Source organism: Prionailurus viverrinus, chromosome D1 (genome assembly GCF_022837055.1).
Source record: "Prionailurus viverrinus isolate Anna chromosome D1, UM_Priviv_1.0, whole genome shotgun sequence".
Taxonomy (NCBI): Eukaryota; Metazoa; Chordata; class Mammalia; order Carnivora; family Felidae; genus Prionailurus; species Prionailurus viverrinus.
Window position 1 is genome coordinate 46,746,492 of NC_062570.1, and position 24,932 is coordinate 46,771,423.

Here is a 24,932-nt window from a genome sequence, read left to right on the forward strand (position 1 = left end):
ATCAGCAACCCTATAAGGCAGGTATTATACACAGTTTTCTTACAATGACAAAACGAGGCTGAGAAGGGGTTAAGTATCTCCTCCAAGGTCACAAGAGCTAAAAGTAGACCTACATCCAAACCTAGGTCCAATTGGTTTCAAAGCTTATGCTTATGCACTGTACAATGCTGCCTTCTGGTAGTATTTTCATAGCAATACAAATAGATAAGAAAAATTAGTTCACATAAAAAAAATTTTTTAATGGAAACTCAGTGTGGTGTCATAAAACAAAACATTGGGCCAGGTGATAGAACACTGTATGACTTCAGCCAAGACACTCCATCTCAAAATCATAAAAGCAGACTGTAAATGCCTCAAAACGCATCTTGAAAATCACTTACCGCTTCTCAGTCTTCTCCCTTTGCAGAAGAGGAATTTGAGGCCTAGTCACAAACTTGCCTACAGTCACACAAGAGTACAATTTAGGTTTATCAAAGCAATCTAGGAGTCCTTCCACACTGTGTTTTGTCTCTCCTCCCTAGGCCTTGGTTTCCTCATTTTTAAAGCAAACCTCCAAGACTGTGTTCTCTTAGTTTAGGGTGTTATAGACTGACTGGGTGGCTTAAACAACGAACATTTATTTCTCACTGTCCTGGAGACTAGAAGTCCAAGATCAAGGCCCGATCTACTGTCCGGTGAGGGAACTCTTCCTGTTTGCAAATGACTGTTTTCTTCTTGTATCCTCACACAGCTGAAAGAGAGAGAGAGAGAGATCATCTCTCTTTTTACTTTGCTTCTTGTTTTTTTTTTTTTCTTTTTTTAATTTGAATATAGTTGACACATAATGTTACATTAGTTTCAGGTATACAACATAGTGATTTAACAAGTTTATACATTATGCTATGCTCACTGCAAGTGTAGCTACCATCTGTCACCATACAAAGGAATTATAATACCATTGACTACATTCCCTATGCTGTACCTTTTATTGCCATGAGTTGCTCATTCCATAACTGGAAGCCTGTATCTCCCACTCCTTTTCATCCATTTTGTTCATTCCCCCACCCTGCTCCCCTCTGATGACCATCAGTTTGTTCTTGTGTTTCTTCTTGTAAGGGTACTAATCTCATTCACAAGGGGTCCATGCTCAAGATTTAATTGACTCCCAGTTACTGCCCCACCTCACAAAGATCAAGGATTTCACATATGAATTTTACAGGGACACAAACATTCAGTCCATAACATGTGGGTCTACTTAGACTGTGCTATACAAATGTAGAGGATTTTATTATGATTTCATAGTGCATACCTATAAAGCAAGAAGTCTCAAAGGTACTATGAAAGACCAGACAGCCTCTGGCCTATGGGTGGGTGGGGCAGAGAAAGAAGAGAGAGAAGAGGAGGGAAAAAGGGGTCCTAGAGAGAAACCTGTCCTTAGGGCTGCCTTAGATCCCAATAATATGCATGAGTGAGTTTCTGTTGTTTATAACAAAAACAAACAAACAAAAAAAAACAACTAACTAGAAAATAGAGAAAAATCTTTATCTAAATTAACTCTTTCCAGAGCATCAAAAGATACTCTGGTATAGTGTATACAGGTAGAAACACCCAAATGCTAGCATTCTGAAAAAAGTTACATAATTCACCAAAAAAAGAGCATTTAATCCTGGGCCTCTCCTCAGACCTTCAATCTCACTCTTCCACCAAAATAACTATTATTAATGTAACAAGGCAAAAATGGCCAGCATGTGAGGTTTGGCTCAGTAAAGCAATGATGCAACAGCCTTCCTTCCTCCTTACTGCATTTGGCTCATGTGTTTCCCGCAGGTACATTTTTTGGCCTAGATCATCAGGGGAGTGTTTTGCTTAGCAACTGATAGGCTTTCATTGAAATACCTCTCCACTTAGAGGGAAAAGACTTGCCTATGTCACCTTAGAAGTTAATATATTGGCAGCTAAAGGGTATGAACAATGTTTCCCAAAATATTTTCCTTGGGACCCTATCCCTGTGAGATGCCATGTGACAAAAGTTTCCAAGATCAAGTAGTTTGAGAAATGCTGACTTCTGTTATCACTTCTTAAAGAGTCATTAATGTACACGAACGTGTTAAAAGTCTTCTTTGCGGCTCTTCCTCTATACCAGATTTCTCAATTCAAAGTGCCTCAGGGCTTGGCTTTGGGCCTTAGAATCCCTACATTCTCCCTAGGTGATCTCTCCAGTTCCATGACTTTAAATACCATCTCTATGCCAGTGATTTCCCAATTTGTATCACAAACCTTTCTCCTAAGCTCCAGACTCATAGATATGTAAGATATGTCTACTTGATAGTGCTTCTTATATGTGTAATTGGTATCTTGAACTTAATGTGGATAAAACAATCTCTTGATTTCCTTCACCCCTGTAAGCCTTTGCTTCCCTAGTCTCTCCCTGCTCTGTCAATAATACCACCATGTAGTTAACTGCCCAAGCCCCAAAACTAGAAGTCATCACTGTCTTCTCTCTGGTCTCCAATTTCCCACATTAACCCATCAGGAAGTGCTGTTGTCTCCACTCCTGAAAAACATGCTGAAGCCATCCACATCTATCTGCTCTGCCAACCCCATCATCGTCTCCCAGGTGAACTACTGTGAGAGGCTCCTAATTGGTCTCCACTTGTAATCTTGGCCTTTAAATTCCATTCGCTATGCAACAGCCAAGGAGATTTCTTTTTCAAATTGTATTATGACAGTGTGCTAAGGCTTAAGACCCTTCATCTTGCTTTCCATAGCACCAATGATCAAATCTTCCTTCTTACCATGGCCTGTAAGATCATACCTTCTCACATGCATACAGTTTCCCATACAGTTTCTCAGTTCCAGCCACAGAGGCTCTTTTTCTTCCTCCAATATGCCGAACTTTCTCTTGCCTTGAGTCTTGTGGACTCATTGTTCCCTCTGCCTGCTGGGTTTCCCCACTTCCAGCTCTTCCCTATAATATCACCCCCTAATGTCTTCAGAGTCCTTACCATTATTTGAAAATCTTATTTGCTTGCCTGTTCATTCACTTTTCTTGGTGAACCCTACCTAGAAGGTGAATTCTATGAAGGCAGGGCCAGGATTTTATACGTTCTGCTCATTCTTCATTAGTATTTTCTCAGTGCCTGGATCAGTGCCTGGCACATAATAGGTGCTCATGAAGAATTGGCTGACTGTGACATGTAGAAAAATGAACCTGGACCACTTTCTTACACCAAACACAAAAATAACCTCAAAATGGATGAAAGACCTCAATGTAAGACAGGAAGCCATCAAAATCCTTGAGGAGAAAGCAGGCAAAAACCTCTTTGACCTTGGCCGCAGCAACTTCTTACTCAACATGTCTCCAGAGGCAAGAGAAACAAAAACAAAAATGAATACTGGGACCTCATCAAAATAAAAAGCTTCTGCACAGAAAAAAAAAAAAACAAACCCAAAAAACAAAAACAAAAACAAAAACAAAAAACAATCCACAAAACTAAAAGGCAACCAACAGAATGGGAGAAGATATTTGCAAACGACATATCAGATAAAGGGTTAGTATCCAAAATCTATAAAGAAGTTATCAAACTCAACACCCAAAAAACAAATAAACTAGTGAAGAAATGGGCACAAGACATGAATAGACACTTCTCCAAACAAGATATCCACTCTGGATATCTGGATATCCAGCCACTCTGGAAAACAGTATGGAGGTTCCTCAAAAAATTAAAAATAGAACTACCCTATGGTCCAGCAATTGCACTACTAGGCATTTATCCAACGGATACAGGTATTCTATTTCGAAGGGGCACATGCACCCCCATGTTCATAGCAGCACTATCAACAATAGCCAAAGTATGGAAAGAGCCCAATGTCCATTGATGGATGAATGGATAAAAAAGATGTGCTATATCTATACAATGGAGTATTACTCAGCAATAAAAAAGAATGAAATCTTGCCATTTGCAACTATGTGGATGGAACTGGAGGGTATTATGCTAAGTGAAATTAGTCAGTCAGAGAAAGACAAATATCATGTGACTTCACTTATATGAGGACTTTAAGATATAAAACAGATGAACATAAGGGAAGGGAAGCAAAAATAATATAAAAACAGGGAGGGGGGCAAAAACATAAAAGACTTAAATATGGAGAACAAACAGAGGATACTAGAGGAATTGTGGGAGGCAGGGTGGGCTAAATGGGTAAGGGGCATTAAGGAATCTACTCCTGAAATCATTGTTGCACTATATGCTAACTAACTTGAATGTAAATTTAAAAAATAAAAAAAGACACACACACACACACACACACAAAGAATTGGCTGACTGCATGAAATGATTTGAGAAATTATGTATTGGAGAAAACTGAAACTTAGTTTAACCCAACATTCTTCAAATTTATTTGAGCTCAGAATGCTATCTGCTATTGTCAAGAATATTCATTATTCCAGGAACTATTTCCTAGAATGTACATTTCCTAGAATGTACTTTTTTTAAAATGCTTATTTAATATCAATATTGAGAAGAGTTAATGTTTGAGCCCCTGTGAATCTTCAACATTAAAACTTGAAAATCTCTTGTAAGCAGGCATTTTGGCAGGTCCTTGGGAGTCCAGGATATTTTATTAGGAGAATGATAGTTTAAAATTTTTTTTATACATTTATTTATTTTTGAGAGACAGAGAGAGATAGAGCACAAGTGGGGGAGGGGCAAAGAGAGAAGGAGACACAGAATCCGAAGCAGGCTCCAGGCTCTGAGCTGTCAGCACTGAGCCCGATGCGGGGCTCGAACTCACAAACTGTGAGATCATGACCTGAGCTGAAGTCGGATGCTCAACCGACTGAGCCACCCAGGCGCCCCAGGAGAATCATAGTTTTAAAAGTAAGTTACTGGGTATTTTTTTCTTTGAGATACGGGTTAAGAAAACCAAGCAAGCAGCTCAAGATTATAGGGTTCAGGGATAGATGAAGTGTTGAAGGTAGGAGAGAAGGAGTCCAGACAGGATACAGCAAAATAAGGGATGTGGTTGACTAAGGGGTAAGTGAGATTGAGGCCCAGTAAAACTTTCCTACTTCTAATAGAATTTTTAGAAACAGAAACCTGCAGTTGGAAACTTGGCTATTTTTATATGGTGTATGTTTTATGTAATTATTTGTTTTCTGCTTCCCTCATGTTTAGTAAAGCTGTTCTTGAAAATACCAGCCTGTCTTAGTTATGCCAAGGGAAAACATTTTTGTCCACATTGAAAATTTTAAAGGGGAACCACACAGCTTTGGGTGAGGCATGACCAGGTGATGTGGTGACATAGAGAATCTGGAAAACAGAAACCCAAAGTAAAGATGAAAGTCAAGCACAGAGTCAGGGGAAGTAGTGTGGCCCTTTCTAACCTAGAAACACTCTTTGAAGAGTCTGATTTGGTTGAGCTCTCATTTGTTTAAACTTTGGAGGATATGTGCTGAGTCCTAATTAAACAAGGCTAATTTTTTTTACAAAGCCACACACATGCAATATTAAGCTATAGAAGAAATTGTATAGTTGCATAAAAAGCCTTAGATGGAATTAGATGAGGAGAACTTGAGAAGTCCTCAGTGATTTGGGATGTATGCAAAGAATATATGAGAAGTTCTGTGCATATAGCAGAGTGCTCTGAGTTTGGACTTCAGTATTTCTCAGTCTCACTAAGATTGAGAGCTGGAGTTTGTCTTTGGGGCAGGCTCTTGGAGAGCTCAATGGGGGAACATTTTTTAGTCATAAAGATGAATGAAACCCAGGGGAATAGCCTATATATAAAGGCTTAAGATTGGAGGAGTTGGGTACTGTGCTGAGTAAGATAAATGGCTGGTTCTATAGCAGAGAGATTGCAATCCTGAAGGGATACTTACAGTATTTGTGGTTGTTCTTTATTAGGTAGGACCTGGTCTTAGGGACTGTATTAGTTAGGGTTCTCCAGAGAAACAGAACAAATAATGTTCATGTTGGGGGGGGGGTAGGGGGAGGAGGGATGTACATTCTGTAGAGCCAGTGTCCCAGTTTGAGTCTCACACTGGAAGCTGCTGTAGAACTAGGAAGAGCTGATGTCCCAGTTTGCAGGTTGTCAGGTAGGAGAATTCTTTCTTATTTGGTGAAGGGTTAGCCTTGTGTTCTAGTCAGGCTCTCAATGATTGGGTGAGGCCCACTCACATTATGGGGAGCAATACGCTTTATCTACTGATTTAAATGTTTATATCATCCAAAAATACCTCCACAGAAACACTCAGAATGTTTAATCAAATATATGAGTACCCTGTGGCCCAGTCAAGTTGACACATAAAATTAACCATCACAGGGAGTAAGAGTGCACAATCAGATTTCCATCCAGTATGGTGAACTGGCCACAGAAATATGGTAGCAGTTTGGACAGAAGGATAGAGAGAATCAGACTCTGTACCAGGCATAGTCAATAGCTTCTATGACAATGACACTTAAGATGTAGCTTAAGTTTTTATTTTCTACGCTGTATTTCCCATGTGTTATCTTTAAACCTTAGTGTTATGGGATGAATTGTGTCCTAAAACAGATATGTAGGAGTCCTAACGTCTAGTACCTCAGTGTGTCACCTTATTTGGAGATAGGATCTTTATAGAGGCAACCAAGTTACAATGGTAACATCGTTACATCATTAGGGTGAGCCCAAATCCAACATGATTGGTGTCCTTATAAGAGAGGCAATTTGGACACAGAGACATGCATAAAAAGAAGACAATGCTAAGAGACACAGGAAGAACACAGCCATCTATAAGTCAAGGATCTGCAACAGATCCTCCTCTCACTGCTCTCAGAAGGAATGACCCTGTCAACACCTTGATTTCAGATTTTTAGTTTCCAGAACTTTGAGACAATAAACTCTTGGTGGTTAAGCCACTCAGGTTGTGGTCCTTTGTTATGCCAGCCCTAGGAAACCAACACACTTAAAAAAGTCTACTGCAGATAATATCTTGTGTTAACAATACTTGGAAGAATGGAGACAGGAGTTGATGTACATGTAAAGAATAAAGCTCCAGGGATGGGGCAGCAGCATGGAGAAGTTATGAGATGGCACAGGCAATTAGGGAAGAAGCCTGGAGTGGCGAGCAGTGAGCAGAGTCTCAAATGAGGTGTTTAGGATGATATACTTTGCATATGAAATAATATGGTAAGTAAGGGTAGCTATCGTTATAACTGTTCACAATAGCATCACCAAAAAAATCTACTGACTATCTACTGGAAAAACTACTAATATGACTAGTTCATACTGATCATTCCTGTGTTTGATCAGCTGAGAAGCTTTAATGGAGTTTATATTAACTTTAAAATGTTAAAAGTTAAAAGGTTTGAATTAGCATTGACAGTGTTGAAAAGTAAAGGGTATATATTAACTGTGACAACGTTAAAAATTAAAGGGATAATCTTTGATGACATCTGCAATGACTGAGGCACAGACATCTTGAGAGAGGACATATGGGAGCTGCAGTGACGACAGCATCATGCACTGCAAATGTGTCTCCTTGTCTGAACTACCAGACAACCATTCGGCACATTGTTTCCTGCAGTATACCTTCCACTGAAATGTTGCCTTGATATAGATCAGGAGCACCATAAGTCAAATTAGTGGAAAAAGGAAGGATGAATGAAGGAAGTTAGGGAAGGCAGGAAGGCAGGAAGGCAGGAAGGCAGAAAGGGAGGAAGGGAGGAAGGAAGAGAGGTGAGAAATATAGGACTTTTTCCTATCCCACAGCCTAGTTCCTACCCATTTGAAACAATCAGATTTGGTTTCAGATAATGCTAGGTATTTGTCTAAAGCATATCTTTGAGATATTTGACAAACGTTGTGATTAAGTTTTAATGTGGGATAAAAAATGTAATTTAATAGTAATCTGCAAAAACTAATGCTTCTTCAGTGTACTCATTTCATGGTTTACTTCTAAAATCTTTGAAGCAGCATCTAATTTCAGAAAATAATGAAGATTCTTTGTTGATCTAGAACTAGGTAGAAGGGAAAGAAATCCAATGACAGTATCTTGACATTTTTAATACAGAGTAATACTAATATTCTAACAGCTATTCCTTTATTCTAAGGATTTCCATTTTAAAGGTTTGCTGTTATTAATTTTCCTTGGCTAGATCCTTATTAATTACAATTTTTTAGGACCACATGCATTACTTGAATTCTATTAAATATCTTATGATTTCCCACATATCTTAGTTTGGAATCTGTCTCTTTTAATAGACAGAAATTACCTTCTCCCAGAAGAGTGATACAGTAACAATGTCCAAACAGTCTAAATGAATGTCATTGTCCTTCTTCCTTATTGATGAATAACTGCTAATGCTTTTAGTCCCAAGTATAGCTAAGAAAGAAATTGATAATGCATAACTGAGTATAGCTTTCCTGGGGCATGGAAGGAAGGGGCAGTGGTGTGGATTGAGTGTCCTTTTACTTTAAAGATTTGTTAATATATGTGCAGGAAAAACAGTTGATATATTTTCTTAAGGAAATGTTTGAAAGATTTTTCCTGGCCTCGGATGGCCCATACATACGATATACTGTCTTTTTGTCTCTAAATATTCTGCAAAAGCCTCCGATATCCACTTTACCTGTGAAGTCATGGAGCAGAAGGTCTAAACCAGTTCTGATATAATGTTTCTTCCAGGAAAATCCCAGGACTTTTGGAGGTGCTTGTTTCTGGTTCTATTTCAAAATATGAAGTATTGGGTAGACTTTATACAAGTGGACATGATTACGCAGCCCTGTTCCACATCATTAGTGAGAGTAAATGCCTCCGCCAAAATTCTGCCAACACTGTTTCTAGCCAGACATCCATTAGTAAACATTGTAGTCTTAAAATATTGGTCCACTTCTGTGGCTTGTCTGCATAATGGAAACTAGGTCCAGATTTTTGAAAGTATCAACATGAATAAGCATAGAAATGTACTCTCCAAGAGTTGTAGTTAGAAATCTGAGGCATCCAGAGTAGAATTTTGGTAAAGACCTGTTTAATTTCTTATTTTTTAATTTAAAATATTCTTTTCTTTTTTTATAAAATGTTTTAATGTTTATTTATTTTTGAGAGGGAGAGAGACAGGGGAGGGGCAGAAAGAGGGAGAACACAGAATCCAAAGCAGGCTCCAGGCTCTGAGCTGTCAGCACTGAGACCGGCATGGGGCTTGAACCCATGAACCACAACATCATGACCTGAGTAGAAGTAGGATGCTTAACTGACTGAGCCACCCTGGTGCCCCTATATTTAAAATATTCTTAATTGAAAATAGAAAATTATTTCTTGTTTTGTGATAATGCCAGTTAAGGAGGGAATTCCTTAGCTCTAACTTCGTCTTGCTCAATATTGCCACTTTACTCTCTTTATAGAGATCAGCATAATTTGAAATACCTTTCTTCATCCTAAGTAGTTGATCATTCCAAAGTAGGTATTCCTAACAAATTTAGAAGCCTTAGTTGAAACGTACATTATAAATATAGTATTTAACACATTCTTTACAAAAATTTTTTAAAGTTTTTTTTTTGAGAGAATGCAAGTGGGGGAGGGGCAGAGAGAGGGAGACAGAGGATCTGAAGCAGGTTCTGCACTGACAGCAGCAAGCCTGATGTGGGGCTTGAACTCATGAACCATGAGATCATGACCTGAGCAAAGTTGGACACTCAACCAACTGAGCCACCCAGGTGCCCCTAACACATTCTTAAAAATGACCATCCTTTCAGTTAGCATACACATCACGGTTTTAAAAACATGTCACCCTATGTTCTCTCTTTTGATCCTTGGTGACCCTGTGAGGTGGAAAGGGAATGCAATGTCTGCCTTGTACAAGTGAGAAAACAAGCTCAGAGAAATAAAGAACTCAGCCAAGATGACACACAGTCCTCAGGCTGCTTTCAAGGTTAGCCTGAAGGTCTGTGATAGCATTTTCCTAGTATTCCTTGTTGAAGAAGGAAAAACTGCCAGTTAGGTGGAAGGGTTACAAATTACAAACTCTGTAACCTGCATGCAAGTCCTTTGGTTTCATCTGGTTCTAGGTTCCCCATGATTGCTAGAACCCAGTAGTGATCACTTCCTTTATAACATGTGTATAATGAAAGGTGTTTAACCTTAAAAGATTTACTTACCACCTGCAAGTAGTAAGAAATCACAGTCTTATCAGAAAGCCAATGTGATAAGTTTTGAGGCTATTTCATAAATCTTAACATGGTTACAAAAATAAACTACACTGACTTCTCAAATGAGGAACAATAAATACACAGGGATGGTAAATTGCAAAGGTCACCTTAGAAGCAATGACATACTTGGTAGGCATTTGTAAATAATTAAGATCTTGAACTTTCTGAGTCTCCTTCCCTGGAAGAAACCTGTGAACCTCCACATGTTCTTTTTTACAATCATTACAACACCCCCACTGAGAGCTGCCTAGACAGGAATTATCATTCCCTATTACCTATGGAAAAGCCAAGGGTACAGAGATCAGTGGACTGATTAGGTCACATAGTGAATCATCAGGAGAGAATAACCCCAGGGCTTATTTCTTGATGATTTAAATGACTGCTTGAGATAATCAAAGGGAAATATTTGGAGAATGAGGACATTTACGACATGCTTATCAAATATGCAGGTGACAAGGACTCAGTGTTATTCCTCACTCTGCTTCTAACTAGTTATGAAATTTGGACAAGTTACTTAACCAGACCAGGCCTCAGTATCATACTAGAGAAAGGAAAACAGTTGCACTAGATTAGGAGTTTTCAACTTCATTCTTCTTAAAGGAAAGTCTTAATGATTTAAACATTCATTCAAAGTACATTGTAATGTTATAAAATTAACTGATAAAAACTGAGGAGCAGACAATCCTACTTCCTGCTTGGTTTTTCCCACTTCCTACAGGATTCCTTGGATACAGTCTAAAAACCACAGTATTAGGCAATCTGAAAGCTACTTTCTGTTCTAAAATTCAATGTGGGGCGCCTGGGTGGCTCAGTTGGTTAAGTGTCTGACTTCAACTCAGGTCATGATCTCGCATTTGTGGGTTTGAGACCCACGTCTGGCTCTGTGTTGACAGCTCTGAGCCTGGAGCCTGCTTTGGATTCTATGTCTCCCTTTCTCTCTGCCTGTCCCCTCACCTCAAAAATAAATAAACATTAAAAAAAATTAAAAAGTAAATAAAATTCAATGTTTTTATGATTGGAAGCAAATGGCTTTCTAATTTGCTACCTGCTCCCATCCTTTACATCATCTTGTGATATAGAAAAACCCAGACTTGAAGTCAGAGGAGCTGGGTGTGGATCCCTGCTCCACTCACCAATTATCTATGTCACTTGAATCAAGTTGCTTCACCTCTCTAAGCCTCTGTTTCCTCATCTATGAAGTAAAAATAGTAACCTTTTATAAGTAACAGTGTTTTGTAAATAGTAAAAGATTGAATAAATGTATAGTGCTGTTACTATTTTTTTTAGCTATTTTATTCTTTTTAATGTTTATTTATTTGCTTTTGAGTGACAGAGAGAGCGCGCGCGCGCACACACACACACACACACACACACACACACACACACACGAGCACAAATGGGGGAGGGGCAGAGAAAGAAGAAGACACAGAATCTGAAGCAGGCTCCAGGCTCTGAGCTGTCAGCACAGAGCCCAAGGCAGGGCTCAAAGCCACAAACTGCGGGATCATGACCTGAGCCTAGACTGGAACCTTACCAACTGAGCCACCCAGGAGCCCCTAGTGTTGTTACTATTATCATCTGTGCACAATATCCTTCCATGGGGACATGGTTTTATCTTTAGAATGATGCAGAGTACCAACATGGGTTGAGCTGCTCTTTAGCAAGCTTGCCTGAGAGCAGGGGTGGTGTCTATCATATTTGGGCTTCATCTTCTCTGTGAGCCGAAAGCCAAGTCAATAAAGAGGGTGTGAGACATCAACATAGCAAATGATTCAACCAAGGAGGCACCATCCTTAAGTCTAAAGGGAAGAACTGTCCCCATAATTTGACCTTGATTAACAGTGATCTTGGCTATATTCTCCCTCTGCACAAAGCCATAACCCGTTAATAATTGCCGTCATTCAGTGAGTGCTTACTACGTGCTAAACACTGTTTTTGACACAAATTATCTCCCTTAATCTTCACAAGAACCCTCTGTAAAGATGTTATCCCTATTTTATAGTGAGAGATAACCTACAAAATAGGAGATTCCTATAGGATTCCTATAGGAATAATATCCTATTTTGTAGCTTAGAAAGGCTAATTTACTCAGGTTCATATAAATGGCAAGTGGCAGAGCCTGAACTGTGAATTCAAAACTCTGAAATGCTCACCTCTGCATCTCCCAGTTGGAAGAAAAGTTTTTTCTCACTCTGCACAGGGCCAAAAGCCTCTATTCCTCTTTATCTTTGCAGTGCCTTAGTCAGTACCATCTCTTCATTTTTACTATTGTTTTCATTCCTCCATTCAAAAGTGCTCCATTCATCTTCATAAAACTCAAAGGTGAAAAGCACCGATTAGTCATTGATGTCTCCCCTTGTCTCCTGCTTGTCCTTTCTAGTATGTTTTCTGCCTGGGAGTTAGGGAATGGAGCCACATCCCTTTCCTTGGGGAGTTGATCCCATAACTAATTCATTTCTGTCAGGAAGATTTTCCTCTTAAGCTCATCCTCTTCAATTCTGCATTCTACCCAATTCTTTCTCTCTGTGGGTTGCACACTTCAGCTCTTCAGATCACATTGTCTAAGCCTCCCCAGGTTCTCAGCAGTGATTTTGCTGAACTGCCTCTTTCCATCACACTATGGCCAGAGTATCTTTCTTATTAGCACCTGGAAGATGCTTTCCCCAGTGGACGGTGGGAGAGGTGAGCTTCAAGGGATGTTGGGAAAGAAAGGGAGGAGGAAGAGGCGTGAGCATGAAACTTGAAACCTGCTTAGTCAGCAAACCTTGGATTCAGTTCAGCTTGGACATTTAGGTGCCCCCTCCGCTGGCAGCAGAGGCATTTACTGTCCAGCGAGGCATGATTCTGTTAGGATGCTGTGCCAGGCTCTAAACTTGGGCTAGGAATCACAGAAATAAATGGAGTGCATCATCAGAAGAAGACTGAGAGGTACAGTGGACAGCATGTTAACTTTGGGATTTGAAAAATCTAGTTTAAGTTATTGCTCTACTTTTTACATAGCTATGGGGAAATAATACCCACCTAAATTGTTTCTATAAAGACTATAGACAATGACCTGGCACACAGTAGGCATTCAATCAATGAGAACTCTTATTTTTCAAAGCCCTAATTCTAAACAACTTGTCATAGCCACATCCTCATAACTTTGTGTCTTGTTTGGAGTGTGTAGGCAATTATCCTTACCTCTTATTCTTCCATTTTTACTGTGCTGCAAATCAGTTTAGAGCATCCTCATATTCAGGTTTCAACTCCAGCATCAGCAATTCCACACAGTTCACCACTGCCTAAAAAGCAGAACTCAGGTATTAGCTGTCAGATTCAAAACAACATAAAGTTTGCTTTTCAATTTTCACATTGATGTGAACCTTACCATTGACATGTGAAATAGATTTGGATACTAATCTATTTGCCATCTTTGTTAGCAGCTTTGCATGTATTTTGACAATTTCTCACTTATATTAAGGAACCATTCCACGTGCATGGGTATTGGCAGTAGTATCTTTTTTTAAATGTTTATTTATTTTTGAGGGGGAGGAGGGGCAGAGAGAGGGGGGGGGTACAGAGGATCTGAAGCAGGTTCTGTGCTGACAGCAGAGATCCCGATGTGGGGCTCAAACTCACGAACCATGAGATCATGACCTGGACCCAAGTTGAACCCTTAACTGATTGAACTACCCAGGTGTCCCTTGGCAATAGTATCTTAATATGCAAACAGAATATTTCACTAAACACTCTTTTCAAATGAATGCACATGACCGTTCTCAGCCAAAGGAAACAACTTCTTAGGCAACTGAAATCTACTCATTTAACAAATATTTATTGAGAATCTGCAATGTATAAATGACCTTGTAGGTGCTGGGATACACTGGTTAACATGGCAGATGTGGGTCATTGAAATAATTCCTCTCTCATAGATCTTACATTCCAGTGAGAAACACACAATAAATAAGAAAACATAAATAAAGAAAATTAATGTGAGAAAATGATGACTGCAATGAAGAAAGCAAAACAAAGTGATATAATAGTGATTAAAGAGGCTATTTTGTTTATTTATACATTTTTACCTTAATTTACAAAGCAAAGTAATAGATGCACATAGTGAAAAAAAAAAAAACAAATTATCTCCTCCAAATCTAATGAATAGGGAGAAGAAAGGTGGGAAGGCTTTTCTGAGGAGCTAATAACTGAGCTGAGACATGAATTAGGAGGAGACAGCTAATAAGAAGACCTGTGAAGAGCATATCAGGAAAAGGAATCCAAGTGCAAAGGAGCTTTGTCCATGGAAAAGAGGAAATGACAATGTAGTTGGGGTAAATTGAACAAAGGGGTGAGAGATAGGAGATGAGATTGTAGATGTAGGCAGAGGCCAGACCATATAGGATTTTATGGGGTGTGGCAAGACCATTGATTATGTTCAAGTTACAGTGGGAGGCTATGGACAAAGTTGGATTAAGCCAGGAAGAGATATGGACTGATTTGTTTAAAAAAAAAGTTTTTTTTAACATTTATTTATTTTTGAGAGAGGGAGAGAGAGACAGAGTGTGAGCGGATGAGGGGCAGAGAGGGAGACACAGAATCTGAAGCAGACGCTAGGCTCCAGGCTCTGAGCTGTCAGTACCGAGTCCAACGCGGGGCTCAAACTCACAAACCGGGAGATCATGATGTGAGACAAAGTTGGAAGCTTAACCGACTGAGCCACCCAGGCACCCCTGGACTGATTTGTTTTTCTAAAAGATGATTCCATCTTCTGGCTAGAGGACGGAGTATAGAGGGAACAGCAGTGAAAATGGGAGGCTTTTATAGTAGTTCAGATGAGTGATGACTGTGGCTTAGAGCAGGATAATAGTAGTAATGATGGGGAAATTCAAGATTTCCTTCAGAATAATTTGTTTAGAATTTCCAGAATTTGTTGATAAATTGGATTTGGGGAGTGAGGTAAAGCAGAAACTAGAATAAGTCCTAGGTTTGGACTTGAATTTTTGGGCATATGATGGTGCCATTTACTGAGATAGGAAAGATTGGAGGTTGAACGTGTTTTGGGGAATTGGTTTTGATTTGGGAAAGTTAAGTATGGTAGACTTATGAGATAGTCAAATGGAAATGTCTAAAAGGACAACTTCTTTGGCTATTACCAGATGCTTCCATTGTCCTCTCTCACAACACACAGCCATCTTGTTGGCTAGGTTAGAGATCTTTAAGAAAGAGGCCAGACACCCATACCAATCCCAGATACCTCTGTCATCAACTTGCAATTTTCCCTAGGAGTTAATGCAGCGGCTTAGGGGACCATCAGGGGGTATTCCTTGGACACCTATACTACATTCTAATATGTGTCTGAATAGCTGTGGTTGGTAAAGGAAGTAGTTTCCCAGAACAGAGTTATATTTGGCCAAAAAAACATTTCCAACTACATTTTCCACTTGGCATACAGATAGAATAGGGCATGGCATGAAAAAATAATACAATCTGGTTTGAAAATGTTTCTTATGCATTGACACACTAAAGAGAAAAGGGTTTACTTTTCTTCTCCCTCAGATTCTGGTTGGAATTTATAGTTTATAGTTCTTAAATTTATAGTTCTTAAAATTGGAAAGATCTCAAAGAACAATGGAGTTAGCTCCTGATCTCAGGCATGCAAGGTATCAAGGCAGTCAATTCCTAGAAGAATCACTACTACTTACTTTATTATTATCACTACTAAATTCAGTGGTGATTTACTAATCATTACTTTAAAAAAGTTTTTTTTAATGTTTGTTTATTTTTGAGACAGAGACAGACAGATCATGCACACAGGAGGGGCAGGAAGAGAGGGAGACACAGAATTTGAAGCAGGCTCCAGGCTCCTAGCTGTCAGCACAGAGCCCAACTCGGGGCTCAAACCCACAAACTGCAAGATCGTGACCTGAGCCAAAGTCAGACGCCAAACAGACTGAGCCACCCAGGCGCCCCTACTTTTTTTTTTAATTTAGGTTCCAGTTGGTTAAAATAGTGTAGTAATAATTTCAGGAATAGAATTTAGTGATTCGTCACTTACATAGAACACCCAGTGCTCATCCCAACAAGTGCCCTCCTTAGTGCCCATTTGCCCATTTATCCCATCCCCCCACCCAACACCCCACAAGCAACCATCAATTTGTTCTCTGTATTTAAGAGTCTCGTATGGTTTGTCTCCCTCTCTGTTTTTATCTTATTTATACTTCCCTTCCCCTATGTTCATCTGTTTTGTTTCTTAAATTCCACATATGAATGAAATCATATGATATTTGTCTTTCTCTGACATATTTCGCTTAACATAATACACTCTAGTTCCATCCACGTTGTTGCAAATGGTAAGATTTCATTCTTTTTGATAGTCGATCATTACTCTATTTTTGTAAGAGAGCTTACTGCCTTTGAGAAATAGGCCTTTTCTTCAACAACTTTATACATTTAGGTCTTCAAAACCTATTTTCAGCTAAGAAATTAAGTGTAAATAAAATAAATTCAATATGGACAAAACATAAAAATAATTCATAATCACTAGGATGCTTCCTTATATGCAAAATGTTCTTTGAAACTAAAAAACCATCCTTCCAGGCACCTCCCCACACTCCCACCCACCCTTCCTGGCTTTTGCCCTAGTGGCTAAACATCTCCACTGGGATATCATTTTGCTCTTCTAACACAAAGTTCTTAATTTCTGACTTGTCCCATCTATATAAGAAGGATAGGGCTTAATATGGTTTGATGTTGCTTTATAGCAGGCCCTCTGAGCTTATCAGATTCTTTTACAATGGCCATCTCATTATACAGACTCATTCCCATAAATGTCTTCTTACTGGTTGATGGGTCTGTTACTTTTTTGAAAGCTCCTCTGAGCTAAGTTCATTACTACACTGAGTTCTCCCTTAAACTATAGCTGCCCCCCTCCCAAGTCTATTTTCAAGGTCATCTCCCCTAACTTAAAGCAGAAATACTGTGACACATTGAGACAAAGAAACCAAGGAAGTAGAATTTTTGAAAGCCTAGGAAGTAGCCACATCTTATAACAAAACTGAAAGGTAATCACCATTGTCTACATTCAGACCACTACCACAAACCAAAAATGGGAGGGGCATTAATTTCAATAACAGTTTGCTGACAGAGTCTACCATTTCTTGTCATGCTATTTGTCCCATTTCTACATCAAAGGCCCAAAGGTTTTGTTTGCTGGGCCTTTCAAGGTAACATTAGAGTGTATTCTGTACAAAAACTAGCTCACCTCAGCTTGTGTTCTCTGAAAAAGTTAGCTCAACTCAGGTCAATTATTTCTTGCACTTGTACAAGATAACCTGATTCTTAAGTAGGCTTGCTTATGGAGAGAGACTTTGGAGAATCTTCCTTCTCAGCAGCACTAATGTAAAATAAAGGTTGGAGGTATAGACTGTACATAACTTTTGCCTTAGGTCCTTCAGTCAGGATTAAGAGTTGCACCCACAAGAAAAGAATGGTCTCCTTATAGTTTAACTTGCCAACTTCAGAGAAATAATATACCAGATTCCCTTACATACCATGACCTATTTACTTCTTCCTCTACTTCCTCAACCAAAAGGAACTCTACACTTCCTAACAAAATAACATCTATCTTAACACTAATATAGAAATCAACTATATTTTTAAATTTATTTTATGACCATTTACTCCCTTTGGTCTTCCCCTGGGACATGATTCTTTTTAACAATTTTACATTTCAACTGGAGAATGTAATTTTATTTTTTTTAATTATTTTTATTTTTATGTTTATTTATTTATTTATTTACTTTAGTTTGAGAGAGAGAGAGAGAGAGAGGAAGGGGGGAGAGGGGCAGAGGGAGAGGAGAGAATCTTAAGCAGGCTCCATTGCTCAGTGTGGAGCCCGCTGCATGGCTCAATCCCATGACCCTGGGATCATGACCTGAGCCAAAACCAAGTTGGATGCTCAACAGATTGAGCCACCCAGGCACCGAGAATATAATTTTTAATAATTGGAAACAATTTATAACAATTTTAAACAATTCCTAACAATTTTACGTTTCAACTAGAGAACTTAAGGTGGATTTAACTTTTTAACTTAGTGTGCATATTCAATAATCTCTTGAAAAGCTTAAGGACACTTACTGGAATTCTGTTTTCTTTTTCCCTCTCCTCCTTTTTTGTCTTTTCTAAGATGCAAGATTTGGCAATGTGCAGACAAAAATACATACTGATTTGGCATAGGTTTGGGAGCCAGATAGACCTGGCTTTGTGAATTTGGTCTAATTATTCAATTTTTCTTTTGATCTAGTTATTCAGCATTTCAAAATTTGATCAGAGAAATGGATATCTTATGGAATGCCATGAAGATCAAAAGAGATATGGATCAGCCCAGTGCCTGATGGATTGATTATACAAGTAAGGTTTGATTGATTATAAAGTTTGTATGTTCCAAGTTCCTATGGGGTCTTGGAGTTGGATACTAGTTCACAGAAATGACTGTTTCTCAATTTTCCATGATAATAAGAATTTCTTATGGTATTGGTTAAAAATATAATTTCCCCGGTCTCATTCCAGACTCAATGAATCAGAAACTCCAAGTCTTGGGAGTCAAGGAATTGTATTTTTTACAAACATTCCTTGTGATTCATATTATCAGAAAAGTTATAGGAACACTGATACAGACTTTCAGTGTCATGTTCTATAATTACAAGCAAAATTTGACATAAAATAACATTATTTTAATAATTTGATTTTTTTAATGTGTGGAGCTTATGTTCTTAGTTAAATTACACAGTTTAATATTTTAACTGAAATTTACATCAAATATTTAAATTTCTAGTCCATGTGTCTTTTTCTCTGTAGTTTCCACAAAACAGTCAAACTTCATTCTCATTAGTGAACAAAGATGATACTGCTTTTGGCTTTAACTAATTTTAAGCACTTTGGTAATGTACAGCAGTACATAAATATTTATAATACTATTAAGTGATAATAATAATAATAATAATAATAATAATAATAATAATGGTCTACACCCACAAGACTTGACTTGTGAATTAGCCAACTAGCTGCATTTTAATATGCTTTTAGAAAATCTAAGCTTCATAGAGGCAAAGCTTGAAATATTATGCATAAAAACAGCATATTCTTTCTCGCTTGAACTCAGATTATTTTTATTCTTTCTTTCTTTTTTTAGATGGGCCTCTAGCTAAATGCACATTTTAGGTTATGTTTTGCAACGTATTTTTAAGTATTTGGCATCCAGATACACATTTAATATTTCATTCAAAGATGATATTGTGGATGGTGATTATTACCTCACTGTGTTGTATGTGGCAGGGACCCAGAGGAGTGAGAAAATGAGGAGGAAAGGGTGGGAGAAAGGTTGGATAAATCAGTGTAACAGCAGCAGTTCTTTCCAAATGAATGACTATTCAACAAGGAATATTTACTGAGCTCCTACTAGGAGCCAGCTACCATCCTAATTCCTGAACACAGCTACTAACTGCTCTGTTGGCTCCTTGTTCTCGGTTTTGCCTCTGAGCCCTGTGATCAGCTAGAGACATGGCAATTGTTGGTGACCAGTTGACACTTTCTTAACAAGAAAAGACTCAGGCTGTTCTTGGTTACCCTAGGCCACAGCTACCACACAGTGGTTGACACTCTATTTCAGAATTGCCTGTAAGTCTTCTATTTTAGGTCTATGCCTACCTAATATGAATACAAAACAAAAAAATGCTCATGGTTTGTCTTGCTCTCATCCACTGCTTAGTTTGAGATGACACTAACTAGAATCTAGATTATGCCATTATGTATTTGTTTATAAGTTGCTTTCACATGATTCTTTTGTTGTTTCCTATTAAATTTATCTTTTTTCTTTAGCTAGTGCCTTCCTACAATTGTTTTCCTATAACATAGTTCTTATGATAAAACTATATATGTGGAAGATCCTCAGATATTGTTCGCAATGAGTAAATACAGACAAACATATTATTTCATTAGCTGTACTAGAGGAGCTTGCTGGTGACCATTTATCTTCATTTAATGTACAGTAAGTGATAATGATGAAAATTAATTTTTTTAATGTTTATTTTTGAGAGAGAGAGACAGAGTACAGGTGGGCAAGGGGCAGAGAAAGAGGGAGACACAGAATCTGAAGCAGGCTCCAGGCTCTGTGCTGTTAGCACTCTGTTAGCACAGAGCCTGACACAGGGCTCGAACCCACAAACCGTGAGATCAGGACCTGAGTTGGAGTCAGACACTTAACCAACTGAGCCACTCAGGCACCCCAAAAATTTCTATAATTTAAGAAAATCTGACATGCAGTGTTTTTGGAAAGTCTGAAACGATTAGCCATATGAAAGTCTAAACATGGTCACTAACAATGATCAATTATACTCTCGATAATTTGGATTAGGACATTATTTTCCTCATTCCAGGAAAATTAGAAAATACAGAAAGTATACGTAAGAGTTTGAAGTAAACAATTTCAGTTACATTTATTTTTATTGTATATCTTTTATATCAAGTACATCTATGCTATATAACTGTCATGAACTTGTTTATATTGTCTTTGGAATTATTCTTTCTTTTCCATTGTTCACATTTTGATATGTAGTCTTCCAAACTTGCTTTTTATGCATCTATTTTTTCCATAAAAATATGTGTATACTTACTTTTTATTGTAATAAGCATTATATACCTTTTTATAAAGATGCTCATTTTTGATTGGATGGCTGATGAGGGCAAGGGGTGGAAATGGGGGCAACATCCACAGATAGACAACACTTAATTAGAAACTTGGAATTATTCTCCAGTTTCATAAATAAGATGTCTTTGCTTTCTGCTCTGATTTAAATCTATTTCAGGGGATAGATCATATCATTTACATCAGTGTTGGTCAGACTTCAGAATACTTCATAATTATCTGAAAGCTTTTTTAAAAAATGTATACCCTCTCCTCCCCCCCCCCCCCCAGCCTCACCCTCAGAGATTCTGATTTAACATGTAACCAGGCATTTGTCAGTTTTAACCAGCATTTAATGCAACTTCTCATTTTCATCTTAATTTCCCTTTAGAGGAATCTCCCTTTGGAAGATTAGTCTGAAGAAGTGTCACCTGGGCTTGGTGACACTCCATCATTTGGTGACTCTACTTCAGAAATTTCAGTCTGTAGCAGTAAAACAACACCAAAGTTAGAACTGGAAATCATTACAGTGTCAGCATGATGACTACATTGTTCCTGTGGTGTTATTTTTGTTGTGGTTCCTCTAAAGCTTCCTCGGTTCCAATCTCTGGTCAATTATGTGAATCCCTGATATCCTTTCAGTCAGTTCCTTCTTTGTCTAAGGTAGCAAGAATTTGTTTTTGTTGCTTGCAATGGGGAACTAAACCAATAAAGAAAATCTATACTACTGGGGTCTAGGAACTCACATTTTTAGCAAATTCTCCAGGTAATTCTGATGGAGGTAGGTCCTCAAACTACACTTTGAGAAACATTGTTCTATTTTTTTAGTATTCCACATAGCTCTTCGTATCATGGTATTCATGTAGAACGTAGTCAATAAATGCATCCTAGATGAACAAATGGATAAATGGATGGATAGATGATGGATTCTTTGTAAAGATGCCTGTCCTCAGATCTACTAGTGCTAAACTTTGGACAAATAAATGTAGGTTGATTGGTGTTGTTCCCTGAAGTTTTCTTGTTAGGTATATGTGCTGATTTTACTTTGATGTAGTTGAAAACCACAAAGCAGTTTAGAGAAGACAATGAGCAGGAATGCAGAAAAAATTCAACCTAAAATCTTACTAGTAATGAAGAAATGAGATTTTATAAAGTATGCCCATAGTTTTTTTGTTTGTTTTTTTTCTTTCTGGATGGTGGCATAGATCTTTAAAATCTTGTGTATTTTTTCATTATTTTAAATACTAAATAAAAATAATAAGCATATGAAGACAGGAAGACAGCTAATTGAAATCTCTTTTTCTTGCTTAAATAGGTTGAAAAGTATGTCAGTAGGTAATGGAATTTTTCATGAATTTGACCTTGATGGCAACTTCCTCAAAGTTGGAGCAAAGGCCATGCTATGTATGCTTAGTTTGTAGGACTTTTCCATTCATGATTTCCTCAGTCTTCTAGGAAGTCCTTACTAGTATTAGTGAAAGATTTTTGTAAGCATTTTCTTTCATACAAGGATAGAACCCTCTTATTACTCTTAGGTCCTCAAGAAATGTGAATAAGTACTTGTGCACCCCAAAGACCTAGGCTTAGTTTACATTAATATATCTTTGGATCAATTTGGCTATAGTTCCTCACTACTAATTTCTCATGGGTTTTGTTTTGTTTTGTTTTGTTTTGTTTTGTTTTGTTTTGTTTTGAGAGACAGTGTAAGTTGGTGGTAAAAACACTGGCCTAAGAACTTGGACACAGAGTTTCGAGTCCTGGTGCTGCAATAATCTGACTGCAATTATGGATTTATTTGTCTGACTTCTCCCACTACTTGGACAGAGATCATGTTTTATTTGTCTTCCTATCAATACCACCTGGCACATGGTTAGTGCTTAGCTAATGTTTACTTAATGAAGCTTGAATGAATTCCTAAACTTGGGCAGCTCACAGCCTTTTTGGATTTCAGACCCATCATTTATAAAATAGGTTGGTTGTTCTCTAACATGATTTCCAGATCAGACTTTCTGTGATTCTATGATCTGTGTACACTGAAGCCAACCTCCATACACAGTCTCACTTGTCTGGGGGCATTGAGAAATGGCATTGCATTACTTACTTTGTTATAAGTGGCTTCTTAATCTCTGAGTCACTCTTACTGAAAATGGTTTCAAAGAGACTGCAGTGTTGCTGTATATTTAGTGGAGAACAAACTGGAGAAGTGCCCATTCAATATTTACTTTTATAGTTTCGGCAGAGTGCTCTGATCCATGAAGACTGTTGAGATATTTCACACAGCGTCCATCTCAACTAGTTTGGTACTTACATGATTAGACTGACATGGCTACATTTCAACAAATTTGTTGGTCAGCTAACAAGAGTTCAAATGTCACATCTATCCATCCATAACATACTACAGCTTTTCTCTACTCCTTTACAGTAGAGTGAATTTTGCTTGAAGAATCATAGAAACATCAGGGCTGGAATCATAACATCAACATTATAGAAAGTCAGAGTAGGAGGATCTAAGGTTTGTTGTAAGGGACCTTAGGAGCTGGTTGAGTGGGGTATAGTGTGTATCTTTGTGGGGGAGGTCTAATTAGGCAGGACTCTGAGTTCTCTTCATCCCAGCTTCAACCATCTCAACTAAGAGCAACCCTACTTTTGTTCATTATGCTGATCTTCCGAATAAAAATGTTCTGCTGCTAAATAAAATTCTGACCTGTCAGTCTAGTCCAACTCATCATTTTTAGATAAAGGGGCTCAGGTGGATAAAGGATTTGCTCTTGAGAGAGGCCACTAGAAGATGTAGACCGGCTCTTAATTTTCAAAACAGATTTCAGGAAAAGAAATATCATAAGTAGAAGGTATAGGTGGCAAAATCTGAAGGAAGAGAATGCTTAATTTTTGTAGTTTACAAAGCACTAATACATACATGTCATTTGATTTTCACAACACACTTGTGAGGCAAGTATTACAGGTATTATTAACCCTAACTTACAGATGAGGAAACTGACACTGGGGAAGGTCAAGTGGCATGCACAGGGCCATAAGTGTGAGAGCCTGGCCTAGAGCTCAAGTCTTCTGATCTTGAACTCAATACTTTTTGTATTACACCACACTGCAGACTGAAGAAAGACACATGACAAATAAATGTGTCAACATATCTTAGAGACAAGAATCAGTAGTGGGTAGAGGACTCACACATTCTGGTGCCTGAGGATATGATTTGGCAATTGTGTGCATTTCCCTAAAGTCATCCTATGCTGTCTTTGCTCATAGTCTGAATCATGCACATTGTTCCCATTGGCGGAACATTTGAGCATACTTTTCCATGTGCTATTTTAGCAACATCAATTTGCTAATTATGAAGACAAAATTATCTTATTAGATCATAAGGAAACCTGCCTTTTGGTTTTGTCAAGCTTTTGTTACTGCTGGCTAAAAATCTTTTGGTATTCCTTGTAAGAATTTACTTAGCCAAATGTTTAATGTGCACCCAGGTAAGTTTTCTTTTGTGTTAAAGCCCAATTTTATCTTCAATTTCTTTTTTCTTCCCATCTTCTATTCTTTATCTCACAATAATTATTCACTATTGAGAATGCATACCTTTTCAAGGGTAAAAAGAAAACTTTAAAAGAAATGAATTTAAGCCTTATAATATAGGACTCGATATATAACCATACGTTGAAACATTTGAGAGATTAGATTATAAAAATGAAGGAAGATTTGAAAGAAAAACTAGTCTTTCTGGGAAAACAGCTGTGCAGTACTTTTCTTTTTTTTTTTTTTTTTTTTTTTTTTTTTTTTTTTAAATTTTTTTTTTTCAACGTTTTTAATTTATTTTTGGGACAGAGCGAGACAGAGCATGAACGGGGAAGGGGCAGAGAGAGAGGGAGACACAGAATCGGAAACAGGCTCCAGGCTCTGAGCCATCAGCCCAGAGCCCGACGCGGGGCTCGAACTCACGGACCGCGAGATCGTGACCTGGCTGAAGTCGGACGCTTAACCGACTGCGCCACCCAGGCGCCCCTGTGCAGTACTTTTCAATGTGACATATAAAGCAGGTTGAAGTTTGAGGTTAAAAGTCACATTTGGCTAGTTTACATTTCTTGGTACTCTA

General features: G+C 38.1%; 1 long non-coding RNA gene across 2 annotated transcripts in view; it reads right to left on the reverse strand.

Annotated features, from left to right (window-relative positions):
* Nucleotides 1–218: 218 nt before the first annotated feature.
* LOC125177220 (uncharacterized) overlaps nt 219–24,932 on the reverse strand; it is a 45,330-nt gene continuing 20,616 nt past the window's right edge. For both annotated transcript variants that reach the window (XR_007156538.1, XR_007156537.1), the window contains 2 exons: nt 13,351–13,451; nt 219–730 (listed from right to left, as the gene is read on the reverse strand). This is a non-coding gene — a long non-coding RNA (uncharacterized LOC125177220). The remainder of the gene's footprint in view (nt 731–13,350; nt 13,452–24,932) is intronic.